Genomic DNA, 14,120 nt, shown 5'->3' with positions numbered 1-14,120 from the left:
AAAACTAAAAATGGATCTGCCTTATGTTGTAGTCCTTAAACAACATAATATGTCAATTATATTTCAATAAAATAGGTGTAGGATGGTTAACTGGACTCAGATGGTAAGTGATAATGGCTGATTTTCTGACATACTGGAGTTAACTTGTTTCAACTAGGCTCAAAATGTATGTATGTTTTTGATGAAAATAAATATCTGATTTTTATCCTTGTACCTTCCCCCTTCAAATAATATTAAAAAGAGGAATGTGGGGGAAAAGAATACAAATTAAAAATACCCATTATTGGTGAGGATGGGGAAAAGAGGACTGTTGCACTTTGCAATAGAAGCTCTTTTAAATGCAATTTGTCGGTATCTCAGTATTTTAAGTGTACACACTGACTTAGCAATTCCACATTTAAAAATTTCCCTAAAGATATACTAACATTCACAAATGTATATCTGAATAATTATTACTGGTATTCATCATTTCATTTACCTTACAATTTGTAGATTTAACCGTTTTCCCTGCCTTCAGTACTGGCTGCACCCAAGTAACCTCTCCAAAATGCAAATCTAAGGGTGTAACACACCTTCTCAAACTCCCTCAAGGGTTCACTAGCATCTAATGGTGATGCCTAACCTCAACTTGGCCTATGAAACCCCTACCTACATCACTGCCTTTACTCTCTTCCACGTCCTACTTTATACTTTAAGTTGCAGCGCGCACACACACACACATTCCCTTTCCATGCTTCGGTGTCTTTGATCATGAACCACCAGTTGGTCTACAATTTTTTTTTAATTCTATGGCATACATTGTTCACTGCTTACTGTATCAGTTAGGAATGAATTTGGCTGATGATAATAAAAAAGATCCAACCACAGTGGCTTAAATAAATCAGGAATTTATTTTCTCACGTAAAAGAAATCCACAAGTGGTAAGATGGCTTCATAAAATTATGAAAGTCCAAGTTATCTTTTTTCTCATTGGTCAGAATGAGGTCACAGGGTCACCCCAGGTGTAAGGAAGGTATATCAGTCTGGGTTTGGCTAAGGTAGCTGTTAGTTTAAAAAGAGAGCGGCTTGTTATAGGTTATTAGTAACTTACAGAATCACCGGGATGAAACAAACGGGCTGAATTTATGGGGAAAAAAATCCAAAGACAGAACTGGGCTGCCAAGGCAGCTGATACTTCTGCCCTGGTCTGTGGGTTTTGCCTGCCAGGGAAACTCCCTGGACAGTGGCTGACTCCAGAAGCACAGTCTTTGCTATATATATGTCAATGAAATGGATGCCTCCTGGCTTGCTTTTCTCCAGACAAAACTCAATTTAGAATTCAGAATTTTATACCAATGTATTTGATTGGCAGGACCCAATTCCAGAATCCTATCTGTAAGGGAGTCCTGGAATATATAAAACTTAGCTTTTCCACTTCTGAAGTACAGAATACAGATTGGAATAGCTACTGAGTGAGCCAGTCCCAGCATCTACCACAGGAGGGAGGGGAAGCAAGGCATTGGCTCAGCACTAAGACTAGGCCCATAACACAAATTCGGGGCTTCATTATCAGGGAAGGGGGCTGGGGGTGGTTATGGGGACAGCAACAAGAGTATCTGCCACAGTTTTAAAAGATCAAGAGTTTCCTGAAAAGGCAGAGAGGGACAAGAAGAACATTCTAGGCACAAGGAAAAACAAGTGAGAAAAATATGGGGCTTTGAAAGAAAGTTCACAGGGATGGGAGAGGGGAAGGGAGGGAGAAAGAGAGAAAGAGAGAAAGGTCAATGTGTAGTTGCTTCTCTCATGCCCCCAACTGGGTACCTGACCTGCAATCCAGGCATGTGCCCTGACAGGGAATCGAACCAGTGACCCTTTAGTTCACAGGCTGGCACTCAATCTGCTGAGCCACACCAGCTGGGGCAAAAAAATTTTAAGAGGAAAAGAAAACATATGTAAAGTTATATTTTCAATCTCACGGCAAATGCAGATTAAAATAGCAGTAAATATCACTTCATATTTATCAGACAGTCAAAATGTTTAAATTCTGAAAAAAGCAAGTTTTGACAAGGATGTGGTGCCATCACTTGGAAAGTAGTTTGACTATATTAAGTATGATGATGTATTTATCTTTTAGTCCTTTAACCCAGCAATTCAGCTTCTTGGGAAGGTGGTGTGTTATGAAAGTCAATCATTAATTGTTCAATGATTCAGGTATTTTGTGAGCTAGTTGTAAAATAGTAGCTTTAAATCTGCCCATATAATAGAGTATTTACTCCACGGCAATCTGCAAATGCCACAAACCAGGGTTTAGGTTTTGTTATTTCTTTAGATACTGTTTACTAAAATACTACCAGAACACAGAGAAACTCACACATATGTATGAGAAGACATTGTAGAATAAACATGCAGAATCTACACTGTGTTGAAGTTTAACAGGGTGTTAAGTTCAGGCTATGATTTTTATTAAATCATTGCTAAGGTATGAATAATATAATAATTTAACCTTAGTTTGAATTATTCAATTACTTCCACATTCTTAACTCTCTATGTAATCATTCTTAAATATTTTTTTAAACAGTAAGAAAGTGTGTTATTTCACATAACAAGAAGCCTAGGCTGGAGTGGTTCCCTGGCTGGTTAGTTTGTTGACCATTCAGTCTCTCTAAGTTGCTTGGTTTATTCTCCTTTCTACTTTGCCATCTCTGGCAAGCTCCCCTCATTTTACAAGATGGCTTCAGCGATGCCAGGGGTTCTTTCACAGACGGTAATATCTAGGAAAAGAAGAGCTGTTTCTTCCCATATGTGTACTGTCATCAAAGAAGAAAACTGCCCCTGAAGTCCCCTCAAAGACTTCCCCTCAGGTCCCATTGGTCAGCTTGAATAATTTTAATAACATTCCATTACATTCAGATTTTGTCATAGGATTTAAATTTGTTTGTTTTTTTTACAAGCCTTACTCTTAACATACAAGTTAAAGTTTTAAACAGAAAAGGAAAACCCTAGTGTCTCACACTGACAATTAAAGCCACTCATTATTTTAGATCCGGGCAGAAATCATAAGTAATTTAGGTAATTTTCACCAAAATTATCTCAGTAAAGTTCATGTACTTCAAGTGTTTAAGAATCAACTTTCATTCAGATCAATGCCCTATTTTCTGACAATTTAATGCATTTTTCACAGATTTGGAACTCTAACCTTGACGAGAGCTATAAATGCTATGATTATCTTAATGTCAATATTATGTTTAAAAATAACCTTGCCTGAGGTAAAAGGATCTTATACATAAAAGCCATGCATTTATGCCTAGGGTCATTTACATTTCTCTTGCATTAACTCCATTTTGACATGCTTACTCTTGAGCCTGGGAAAGCACAAGCATATGGTTATTATAGCCAACTTCCTTCCAGTTCCAACCTCATTTTCTGCTGCAAACATCTAGAGGAAATAGGAGGTTCCCCAAGTCATTCACTAAATATGTAAAAGGACTGAGGGCCAAATGTATTAATTTACTAATGAGATTTACATGTGTAAGTACAGAGTATAGATTCTGACAGCTTATAAGAAAAAATGTCCCATATACTCTGACTCCAGATGTATTTCTACCTACAAAAAGGAAATTTTCTAAGGTAATCCTGGTTATACTATCAAAGAATGGCTATTTTTTAATGTTATTTTTGATAAACTGCTATATCAGATTTAAACCATGAAACTTCGCTTGATGTGGTTTCAGTTGTGTGTGCAACTGGTAGCACTAACCCAGTCCAGCAACCCCGAGACCAGCAACCCGGAGGGACATGCTCCTTGCTGGAGAATACCAAAGACTTTTCATACTGCCAGTCAGAGCTGAAGGGGCAAATCTTGGAATAGTCTATTCTTTGCAGCTGTAAGAGCAAATGTACTACTTTAATAATTCTTTTTTAAAATTTAACTTATTCATAAAATTGTATATATACAGTAGAACTCCAAACAGTGGAGAATGGTATACAATTAAAAATAAAAACTTCGTATTTCCCAGTGTAGGGGAAATGGAGTTGGGCTCCCTCACCAGCAGATAAACAGTATTCCCATAGCCTTGAGAATGGGCCCACATGTACAGAATCATGCTTTATTATATAATATCTTGGCACCCTGCTGGCTTTGTGTGCATTTTTTATATACGGGAGTTGGGACTCCCTGCTGGTGTGACTCGTGGTGCGACACGTGGTTTGCTGGGTGTGTGGATGGCCCCACCCTTGAATAAAGGCATGTCAGGCATTCCCATGGCTCCATGAATTTTCTTCCATCTGCCCAAATCCCGAGTGAACCTGCCCCTCCTTGAAAGGCTGCAAGACACCCAGAAACCCTAAGTTTACTCCCTAGGGGCATGATTATAAACAGTTTCTTTTGCAAACTCTGAAAAATATTCTTTGCACAAACAATCATATAGATAAATGTTCTTTTTCTTTTACTAAAAATTAGACTTAACTAAATACCTTCTTACCTAGCTTTTAAATTTCAACAGATCTTGAAAAATATCCCAAATCAGCACATACAGACCTATGATTAATTTAGTCACTCATTCAACAGATATGTATTAAGTCCTATGCACTGTATTAAGTACTAGGAATAAAAAAGTAAACAAAACAGACAAGGTCTTTCCTCTCACAAAATGTGTAGTCCAGTGAGGACTGCAAAAGTACACATGTTTAAAAACAAACAAGATAACTACAGATCATGAAGAAAACACAAAGGGATGTGATTTGTAGTGGGCCTGCATTAGACAGGCGGGGCAAATGTGGCCTCACTGAAAAACTGGCATAGATCAAAAGCTGAGATCAAAAATGGCAGGAAGTCAGCCATTCGAAAATCTGGGATAAGAGTATTCCAGGAAACAACGAAGATCTTGTAATGTGAAATTTATTTGGCATGTTCTAAAAACTCAGAGTAGGCCAACATGGCTGCTGTGCAGTAAGAGAGGAGAAGCAAGAGATGAGGTAAGCCATGTGCAGGTGTGGATCTTTTTTCTTTTTAAAATATCTTTTTTAAAAAAGATTTTATTTATTTACTTTTACAGAGAGGGGAAGGGCAGGCGAAAGCAGGGAGAGAAACATTGGTGTGAGAAAAAAAACATTGATTGGTTGCCTCCCACACACAGGACCAGGGATCAAACCCTAACCCAGGCACATGCCCTGAAAGGGAGTCAAACCGGCAACCTTTTGCTTTTCAGGACAATGCCCAACCAACTGAACCACACCAGTCAGGGCAAAATTATCTTTTATTTTCTTTTTATTGTGGTAAAATTGTGCATAACAAAATTTATCATCTTAAGAATACAGTTCAGTGGCATTAAGTACATTCACAATACATTCACGAACTATCACCACTATCCATTTCCAGAACTTTTCATCATCCCAGAGACTCTGTACCCATTAAATAATAACTCTGCATCCACTGTTCACCCTAGCCACTGCTAACCACTCTTCTACTTTCTACTTCTGCGAATTTGCCTCCTTTATGTTGAATTATATAACATTGTCTGTTTCCATCTGGCTTATTTCACTTATCATAATGATGTCTTTGAGGTTCATCTATAATGTAGCATATATCAAGTTTTCCTTCCCTTTCAAGTCTATCAGTCCATCATATGTATATACTGCATTTTGTTTATCCATTCATCCATCCATAGACATTTTACTTATTTCTACATTTTTGCTATTGTGAATAATGCTGTTATGAACACTCATGCACAAGTGTTTGTTTGAGTCTCTGCTTTCAGTTCTCTGGGGCACGCGCCCTGAAATGGAATCACTGGATTATAGGGTAATTCTGTGTTTAACTTTTTGAGGAACTACGATTCTGTTTCCTAAAGTGGTAGTACCATTTTACATTCTTATCAGCAATAAGTGCAGGGTTCTGTTTCTCTGTTATTTTGTTGTGGATTCTTTACAATAGTTATTGTAATGGGTGTAAAGTGACATCTCATTGTAGCTTTGATTTACATTTCCTTAATAGCTAGTTATATTGAACACTTCTTCATGTGCATTTTGGCCATTTGTAGATCTTCTTTGGAGAAATGTCTATTCATGTCCTTTATCCAGTTTTGAACTATTCTGTTAAGTTGGAGTTCTTCATCTATTCTGGATATTAATCCCTTATCAGATATATACTTTTCAAATATTTTCTCGCATTCCATGGATTGTCTATGCATTCTCTTGACAATGTTTTGATATTCAAAAGTTTTTAATTTTGGTGAAGCTCAATTTATTTATTTTTTCTTGGGTGCCTGTGCTCTTGGTGTTGTAGCCAGTAAAACCTTGCCAAATCCAGTGTGATGAAGATCTTCACCTATGTTTTCTTCTAAGCGTTTTATAGTTTTAGGTCTTTGATCTATTTTGAATTGTTTTATATATAATTTATGGTAAGAGACCAACTTTATTCTTTTGCATGTGGATATCCAGTATTCCCAATACTACTTGTTGAAAAGATTGCCCTTTCACCATTGAATGGTCTTGGCTACCTTGTCAAAAGTCAACCATATATGCAAATTAACATATTTTAAGTATAATGGGAAGTTACTGACATTTTTATTTTTATTTATTTTTTAATATATTTTATTGATTATGCTATTACAGTTATCCCATTCTCCCCCTTCACTCCCCTCCCCCCTGCCTACCCCCTCGCACACACATTCCCCCCCTTTAGTTCATGTCCACTGTGTCATAAGTTCTTTCGCCTCTACATTTCCCACACCATTCCTGCCCTCCCCTTATTTTCTACCTATTGTCTATGCTACTTATTCTCTATACCTTTTCCCCCTCTCTTCTCCTCCCACTTCCCTGTTGCTAGCCCTCCATGTGATCTCCATTTCTGTGGTTCTGCTCCTGTTCTCTTTGTTTGCTTAGTTTGCTTTTTTTTTAGGTGTGCTCGTTACTGTGAGTTTGATGTCTTTTTTTTACTGTTCATATTTTTTATCTTCTTTTTCTTAGATAAGTCCCTTTAACATTTCATATAATAAGGGCTTGGTGATGATGAACTCCTTTAACTTGGCCTTATCTGAGAAGCATTTATTTCCCCTTCCATTCTAAATGAAAGCTTTGCTGGATAGAGTATTCTTGGATGTAGGTCCTTGCCTTTCATGACTTGGAATACTTCTTTCCAGCCCCTTCTTGCCTGCAAGGTCTCTTTTCAGAAATCAGCTGACATTCTGACGGGAACTCCTTTGTAGGTAACTGTCCCCTTATCTCTTGCTGCTTCTAGAATTCTCTCCTTCATTTTTATGTTGGGTAATGTAATTATGATGTGCCTCAGCATGTTCTTCCTTGGGCCCAACCTCTTTGGGACTCTCTGAGCTTCCTGGACTTCCTGGAAGTCTACTTTCCTCGCCAGATTGGGGAAGTTCTCCTTTATTATTTGTTCAAATAATTTTTCCACTTGTTGTGTTTCTTCTTCCCCTTCTGGTACCCCTATAATTCAGATATTGGAACGTTTAAAGGTGTCCTGGAGGTTCCCAAGCCTCTCATTTTTTTGAATTCTTGTTTCTTCATTCTTTTCTGTTTGGTTGTTCTTTTCCTCCTTCTGGTCCCTTCCATTGATTTGAAACCCAGTTTTCTTTCCATCACTATTGGTTCTGTGTGCATTTTTCTTCATTTCACTTATTGTAATCTGCACTTTTTCATCTAATTTATGACCAAAGTCCACCAATGCTGTGAGCATCCTGATCACCGGTGCTTTGAACTGTGTATCTGATAGGTTGGCTATTTCTTGGTTGCTTAAAAAAATTGGCTCTGGGGCTTTTAACTCTGTTTGAACCATTGTTTTTATTTTATTTTATTTTTTTCCTTTGGTCTGATTGCGCCTGTTATGTATGAGGGGTGGAGCCTTAGGTGTTCACCAGGGCGGGGCACCTGTTGCTGGGATGTGACGTTGTATGTGTGACGAGAGGGAACAATGGTGCCCGCTCTGCTCTCAGCAGGACTCCCTTCCCCCTTGCTGCTTTCCACAAGCAAATTGGTCCCCTCTGGTGCTGGCTCCCAGGCGGGTGGGCTTGTACACTCTCTCGGACTCTGTGGGTTTCTCCAAGGAGCCTCCTGTGAGGCTGAGAGAATCTCCCAGCCTCAACTTCCATGAGTGTTTTCAATCAGTGCCTTCAGGCTTTGTTTCCCGGCGCTGGGTCCCTGGGATGCGAGGTCTGTGTCGCGCTGCCGGTTTTCGCTTAGTTCTGTGCTTGAATGTGCGGCTGCGGACAGCCAGCTGCCTTGGGTGCCTCACTGGGTCTGCCTGCACCCAGGGTTTGCCACTGGTCCTTCGGTTTCAGTCTGCACAGTCTGTGGTCTGCGCCCTGCGTGCACGTCTGCTAGCCACCGATTTTTCCTGCCGGTACCCTTTGACCCCTCTCTGTAGGCCTCCGATTTCACCCCTCCTTACCAGACTGGATGTATGGTATTCAGACTTCCGTTCGGTTCATTTCTCTCTGTTCTGGTTGTTTTTTGTTTGTAAATTCTTGTTGTCCTTAGTTTTGGTTGCAGGAGGAGGTACAGTGCGACCACCTATGCCTCCATCTTGGATCCTCTCTGACATTTTTAATAAAGGTTATCAGGCAACATTGAGTTTCTAGATTGACTTTCTTAAGTCCCTTTAAAGGTGATAAACTTGAAGGGAAAGGGAATTCTAAATTCCAAAATCCCTTTACTAATAAGAGCAAAGCCTAAAGGAGTAAACATTAAATTTTGTATAGAAAAAGCAATCTCTAGAAATGGTCTAAAGTAAGTTTCCATTAGAGAGGAAAAAGAAATACAGAGTCTTCAACAGAAAAGACAGACAAAAATAAAGAAGAAAATGAAAAGTCAAAAATCAGGTCTATGGTTATTACCTGGGCCTACCTTCAGCATTGAAGATGGTGAACTAGAAAAACTATGAGTGTGGAGTTTGGAGGTAAGTTGTAAATTTGAGTAACATCAATATATACTTTCATTGAAAGAAGTAGGAATGGATACTAGACTGCCAAAACTTAACAAATAAACAGTACAAAGAAACTGGAACCTGTTTGTGTGCTGCTGAAATTGCTAATAAGAGATTGATGAGCCAAAAGAGAGAAGATACTTGAAAGAACTGCTGTTGGAGCAGGAGATAAGGTCAGCACCAAGAGTCTTTGACAGGAGGAGACATACTCTGGCCAGCAACAGGAGGACAGAAGGAGAAAGTGTGTGCCAGTACCCAAAGGGGTGCAGGTTTGATGGTGAGTTCCCATCTGGTAGCTGCCATTTTCTCAACTGAGAGGACAGAACGTGCCAGTTACCAGTTCACTGTCTTTCTTCTCCAGATCTACTCCTCATTACCTGCTCTGTGATGAGGGAGCTAAACAGTATAAACATTTCTCCTTTGCCAAGGGCACAGTGTTAAGGTTTGTTAGTAGAAGATGCTGGAGGGAGATGGCAGGAGGAAGGAGCTTCTCTTTCTGCTTGGGGTTTTCTCCTCTCAGCAGGCTCCAGCAGTTCACTGTGCCCAGCCTCACATAGCAACCCAGGTGGCAGCTTACTTTATCATTCAGTGAGTCACCAAGTCTGCAGGGGCCACTACCAAATCCGTTCCTTGCTAGCTCTGCCTCAGCCTGGAGGGAGTGGCGGCTCCCTATATCTGCTACTTCAATATGACATTACATTCTTTACAATTTTATTTCTCTTAATAGATAATCCCTTGTTATAATGAATAACCATTGACATTAAAGTTTTTCTGTTTAAATTACCATGTGATTTCTGTCTCTTACAAAATCTCGACTCATATAATAAGTTATCAGCTAAGAATGAGGAGAAAGGGAAAGAGGAAGTTCGAGGAGAGAGAGATGGGCTAAAACAGTCTGGAAGAGGGGGGTACATATATTTACCAGGCCAGAGTAGGATTTCCATCCCATTGTATGGGGGTATTATAATTTTTACCAATTTATGGACATTTATGTTGTTTAACACACACACACACACATACACACACACACTGTGGATGTATACTCTTCTAATTTGTCTACCTATTTCCTATGCTTTTGAAGACCTTTTTCCTTCCTTCCCTCCTTCCTTTCTCTCCCCTCCTCTTTTTCTTTAATTGTTGTGGCTGCTGACTCCGTGAAAAGACCAACAAAATAATATGTTGATAAAGCAAAACCAAGTTTATTGCTTATCACAAATACTTGTAATGAAAGGAAGGATGGCGGAAGTAAGGGATAGCACTGCCTTGACAGTCTTAATAGTGTCTCGGAATGGAGAGGGCAAAGGCAGGATATTTATGAGGTTTTTAAGGGCCTGGTTTAGGATGAGTCTTTTGATGTTGAGAAGACTTACTCGATTTGGGCAAAATTCATGTCATGGTCCACCAAGACATAGCTAGTGAGGGATTCAAAGTGGTTCTTGGATAGAAATGACCATTTGAATTGACAAAATGAATTTCATCAAAATGAAGAACCCATCTCTTTGAATGCCACTATTAAAAGAATAAAGACAAGATACAGACTGGGAGAAAATATTTGCAAATGCAATCTGATAAAGAACTTGCATCCTACATATCTAAAGCACCCTTAAAACTCAATGATAAAAAACAAACAACTCAATTTTTTAAGTGGGCAAAACATTTAAAAAGACATTTCCTCAAAGAAAATATTCAGATAACAAATAAGCACGTAAAAGGATGCTCTTTATTTTTTAGAGAAAGGCAAATTAAAAGTACAATGAAATATCACCACACACCTAGTTGAATGTCTAAAATAAAAAGACTGACCACACCAAATGTTGGCAAGAATGTGAAACAACTGGAACACTCAAGCCCTGCTGATGGGAAGGTAAAATGGAATAACCACTATGGAAAACAGTTTCGCAGTTTGTTACAAAGTTAAACACACACCTCCCATGCCATTCCATTTCTGGGTGTTTACCAAGAGAATTAAAAGCACATTTCATACAAAGACTTTATGTATGAATATTTATAGCACCTTTATTTGTAATAGCCAAACACTGGAAACAATCCAAAAGCCCATCAGTGGAGCAATGGAGATACAAATTGTGGAATCTCCATATATGGAAATGTACTACTCAGCAGTAAAAAGGAATTAACTGTTGTTACAACAGCATGAATGAATCTCAAAATAATTATGCTGAGTGAAAGAAGCCAGACAAAAAAATTAGAATTAGGGGGGACTTCCGGCAAGATGGAGGAATAGGTGGATGCACCGTATCTCCTCGCACAACCAAGATTAGAAAACCAATAATTTACAACAACAATTTACTATCAGAATAACACCCAGATCCGGCAGAGGATTTATCTGAATGGAAGTTGGGCAGCTAAGAAGTTGAAGTAGACGCGTTCATCTGGACTGGTAGGAAAAGACGAGCCTGGCAGGCGCGGGGCTGGCTCGGGTCGGCGGCGCGCGGAGGTCGGGGGAAGGTTTGGCGCGAAATCGGCGCAAAAGCCATCCGGCGCTCAAGAAGGCAGCGGTGATCCCTGAGTACGCAAGCTGCGGCTGGCAGACCCAGAGGGGTAGCGATTGTGGACCAGGGCAGAGCTCGCGGCCCAGAAGCCCAGACAAGGGTTTGAGCCCAGAGGAACGGAACTACGGCCATTGTTTTCTCCCGCCCCGCCCCCACATATAACGTCACAATATAGCGACTGGGGTGCCCAGCCCCGGTGAGCACCTAAGGCTCCGCCCCCCACCGTAACTAGAGCAACCAGACCGGAAAAAAAAAGGAGAGACAAGGGGGAAAAAAAACCATGTTTTCAACAGAGCAGATCAGTCCCCCAGGACTCATCCTTTTGAGCGACCAAGAATTAGCCAGTCTATCAGATGCCCAGTTCAAAACACTGGTGATCAGAAAGCTCATGGAACTGGTTGATTTTGGTCGAAATTTAGATGAAAGAATGCAGATTACCATAAAACAGATGCAGGAAGACACGCGGAGGAGAGCCAATAGTGAAAGGAAGGAATATGAGTCTCAAAACAATACAGTGGACCAGAAGGAAGATAGAATCAACCAAGCAGGAAAGCATGATGAAATAAGAATTCAAAAAATTGAGGAAAAGATTAAGAGCATCCAAGACACCTTTAAACGTTCCAATATCCGAATTATAGGGGTACCAGAATTGGAAGGGGAAAAGCAACAGATTGAGCACGTATTTGAACAAATAATAAAGGAGAACTTCCCCAAGCTGGCAAAGGGAACAGTCTTCCAAGAAATCCAAGAAGCTCAAAGAGCCCCAAAGAAGTTGGACCCAAGAAGAAACACACCAAGGCACATCATCATTACATTAGCCAAGGTAAAAATGAAGGAGAGAATCCTAGAAGCAGCAAGAGGTAAGGGGACAGTCACCTACAAAGGAGTTCCCATCAGACTGTCAGCTGATTTCTCCAAAGAGACCTTACAGGCAAGAAGGGGCTGGAAAGAAATATTCCAAGTCATGAAAGACAAGGACCTACATCCCAGATTGCTCTATCCAGCAAAGCTCTCATTTAGAATGGAAGGGCAGATAAAGTGCTTCTCAGATAAGGTCAAGTTAAAGGAGTTCATCATCACCAAGCCCTTATTTTATGAAATGCTAAAGGGACTTATCTAAGAAAAGAAGATAAAGAAAAGACATGTATAGTAAAAGGACAGCAAACTCACAAATATTAACAACCACACCTAAAGCAAAACCAAAAGAAACTAAGTAAACAATTAGAACAGGAACAGAACCACAGAAATGGAGGGCACATGGAGGGTTAGCAGCAGGGGGGTGGGAGGAGGAGAGAGGGGGAAAAGGTATAGAGAATAAGTAGCATAGAATGTAGGTTGAAAATAGATAGGGGGAGGGCAAGAATAGTACGGGAAATGTAGAAACTAAAGAACTCATAAGTATGACACATGGACATGAACTAAAGGGGGAAATGTGGGTGGGAGGGGGGTACAGGGTGGAGGGGAGAGAAGGGGGGAAATGGGACAAATGTAATAGCATAATCAATAAAATATATTAAAAAAAATTAGAATTATTTTTCACATCCTCCTCTACACCTTTAGGTGATGATGGCTCCCACAGCTGCCCACCCAGTTGTAGGCAAAGGCCTGGTAGAGGTGGCTGCCCAAGTTGCAAATTAGGTTATAGAAATAATATTCACCCAGGAGTCTGTGATGGCAGGCTGATGCCCAAGACACTCCTTGACAGAAGAAACAGTGTCCACTTGAGCCCCAATTTCAATCCCCTGAAGTGTTCAGCAAAAACTCACATGGGAGGGAATACTCTGGTAAAGTGAGTACAATCATAATTTGTATTGCTAGGTTTAGTTTTTCAAACCATGTTTCTTTGAGGCAAATTTATTTTGTAATGGTTTCTAAAGGAGAAATGATGTGTCTTTTACTCATGCAATTGTTTAAGTATATGCTTGTATGTGTATTCTTTCTGGCAATAAGATCATCATCAGTTTGTCTTCTCCAGCACTAAGCCCACTGTTTTGCAGTCATGGCTCAATATACACAATAACTGAGAGAAACAAGAGTAATACAGGCATACCTCAGAGATATTGCAGATTGGGTTCGACTACCGGCAATAAAGCCAGTTGCAATCTTTTTGCTGGTGGAGAGTCTTGCTTTCGATTTGTAAAAAGTGCAACATTGGTGGCCTGCAATAAAGCTAGTATACCTATAAAACACAAAGCAGGAAAATCGAAAGCAAATTACACGTTCATAAACAAAGGAGTTGACTACTTTATGAATGTTTTTTAACCTATTACTATTATAAATAAAAATAGTGAGAGTAGCTATTGCTATAATATAGGGAAAATACAAAAGCTTCCTTTTTTCTGGTAACTGGTTCATCTGTGGGTGTGTGTGCAAGGATCAGTACACATACTCTAAATTGGGATGTCCAAAACCACCAGTTCCAAGCAAACATAAAGTACTAGGAAAAGGGAACCCCGTTTTAGGGCATTGTCTGCTCGCTCAGGTACAAAACTGGTAGTTAATCATTTACATACTCATTGAACGAGCGCGAGGTGAGGTCCTCCTGAGCCTCGAAAGCCTCTATGGTAGTTTCCAAAGCCTTCTCAATATGACTTGAGGTGTGTGAAATACGCCACCTAAAGCCAAAAACTAGCGGATTGTTCAGGCCGTAACCACCTCCTCTCCTTTCGCTGAGCCCCGGGGCGGGTCCAAGG

The 14,120-nt window shown here is 39.9% G+C and overlaps 1 long non-coding RNA gene across 1 annotated transcript; it reads right to left on the bottom strand.

Annotated features, from left to right (window-relative positions):
- Positions 1-866: 866 nt before the first annotated feature.
- Positions 867-14,068, bottom strand: LOC118501723. Its single transcript, XR_004904373.1, has 3 exons — positions 13,941-14,068; positions 13,478-13,606; positions 867-1,041 (listed from the first exon to the last, which is right to left on the bottom strand). It is a non-coding gene; the product is annotated as an uncharacterized LOC118501723 (long non-coding RNA).
- Between the last annotated feature and the right edge of the window lie 52 nt (positions 14,069-14,120).

The sequence above is a fragment of the Phyllostomus discolor genome, chromosome 7, assembly GCF_004126475.2.
Source record: "Phyllostomus discolor isolate MPI-MPIP mPhyDis1 chromosome 7, mPhyDis1.pri.v3, whole genome shotgun sequence".
Lineage (NCBI taxonomy): Eukaryota > Metazoa > Chordata > Mammalia > Chiroptera > Phyllostomidae > Phyllostomus > Phyllostomus discolor.
Note: the sequence above shows the minus strand (reverse complement) of the source record. Positions and strands in the feature narration are given on the sequence as shown.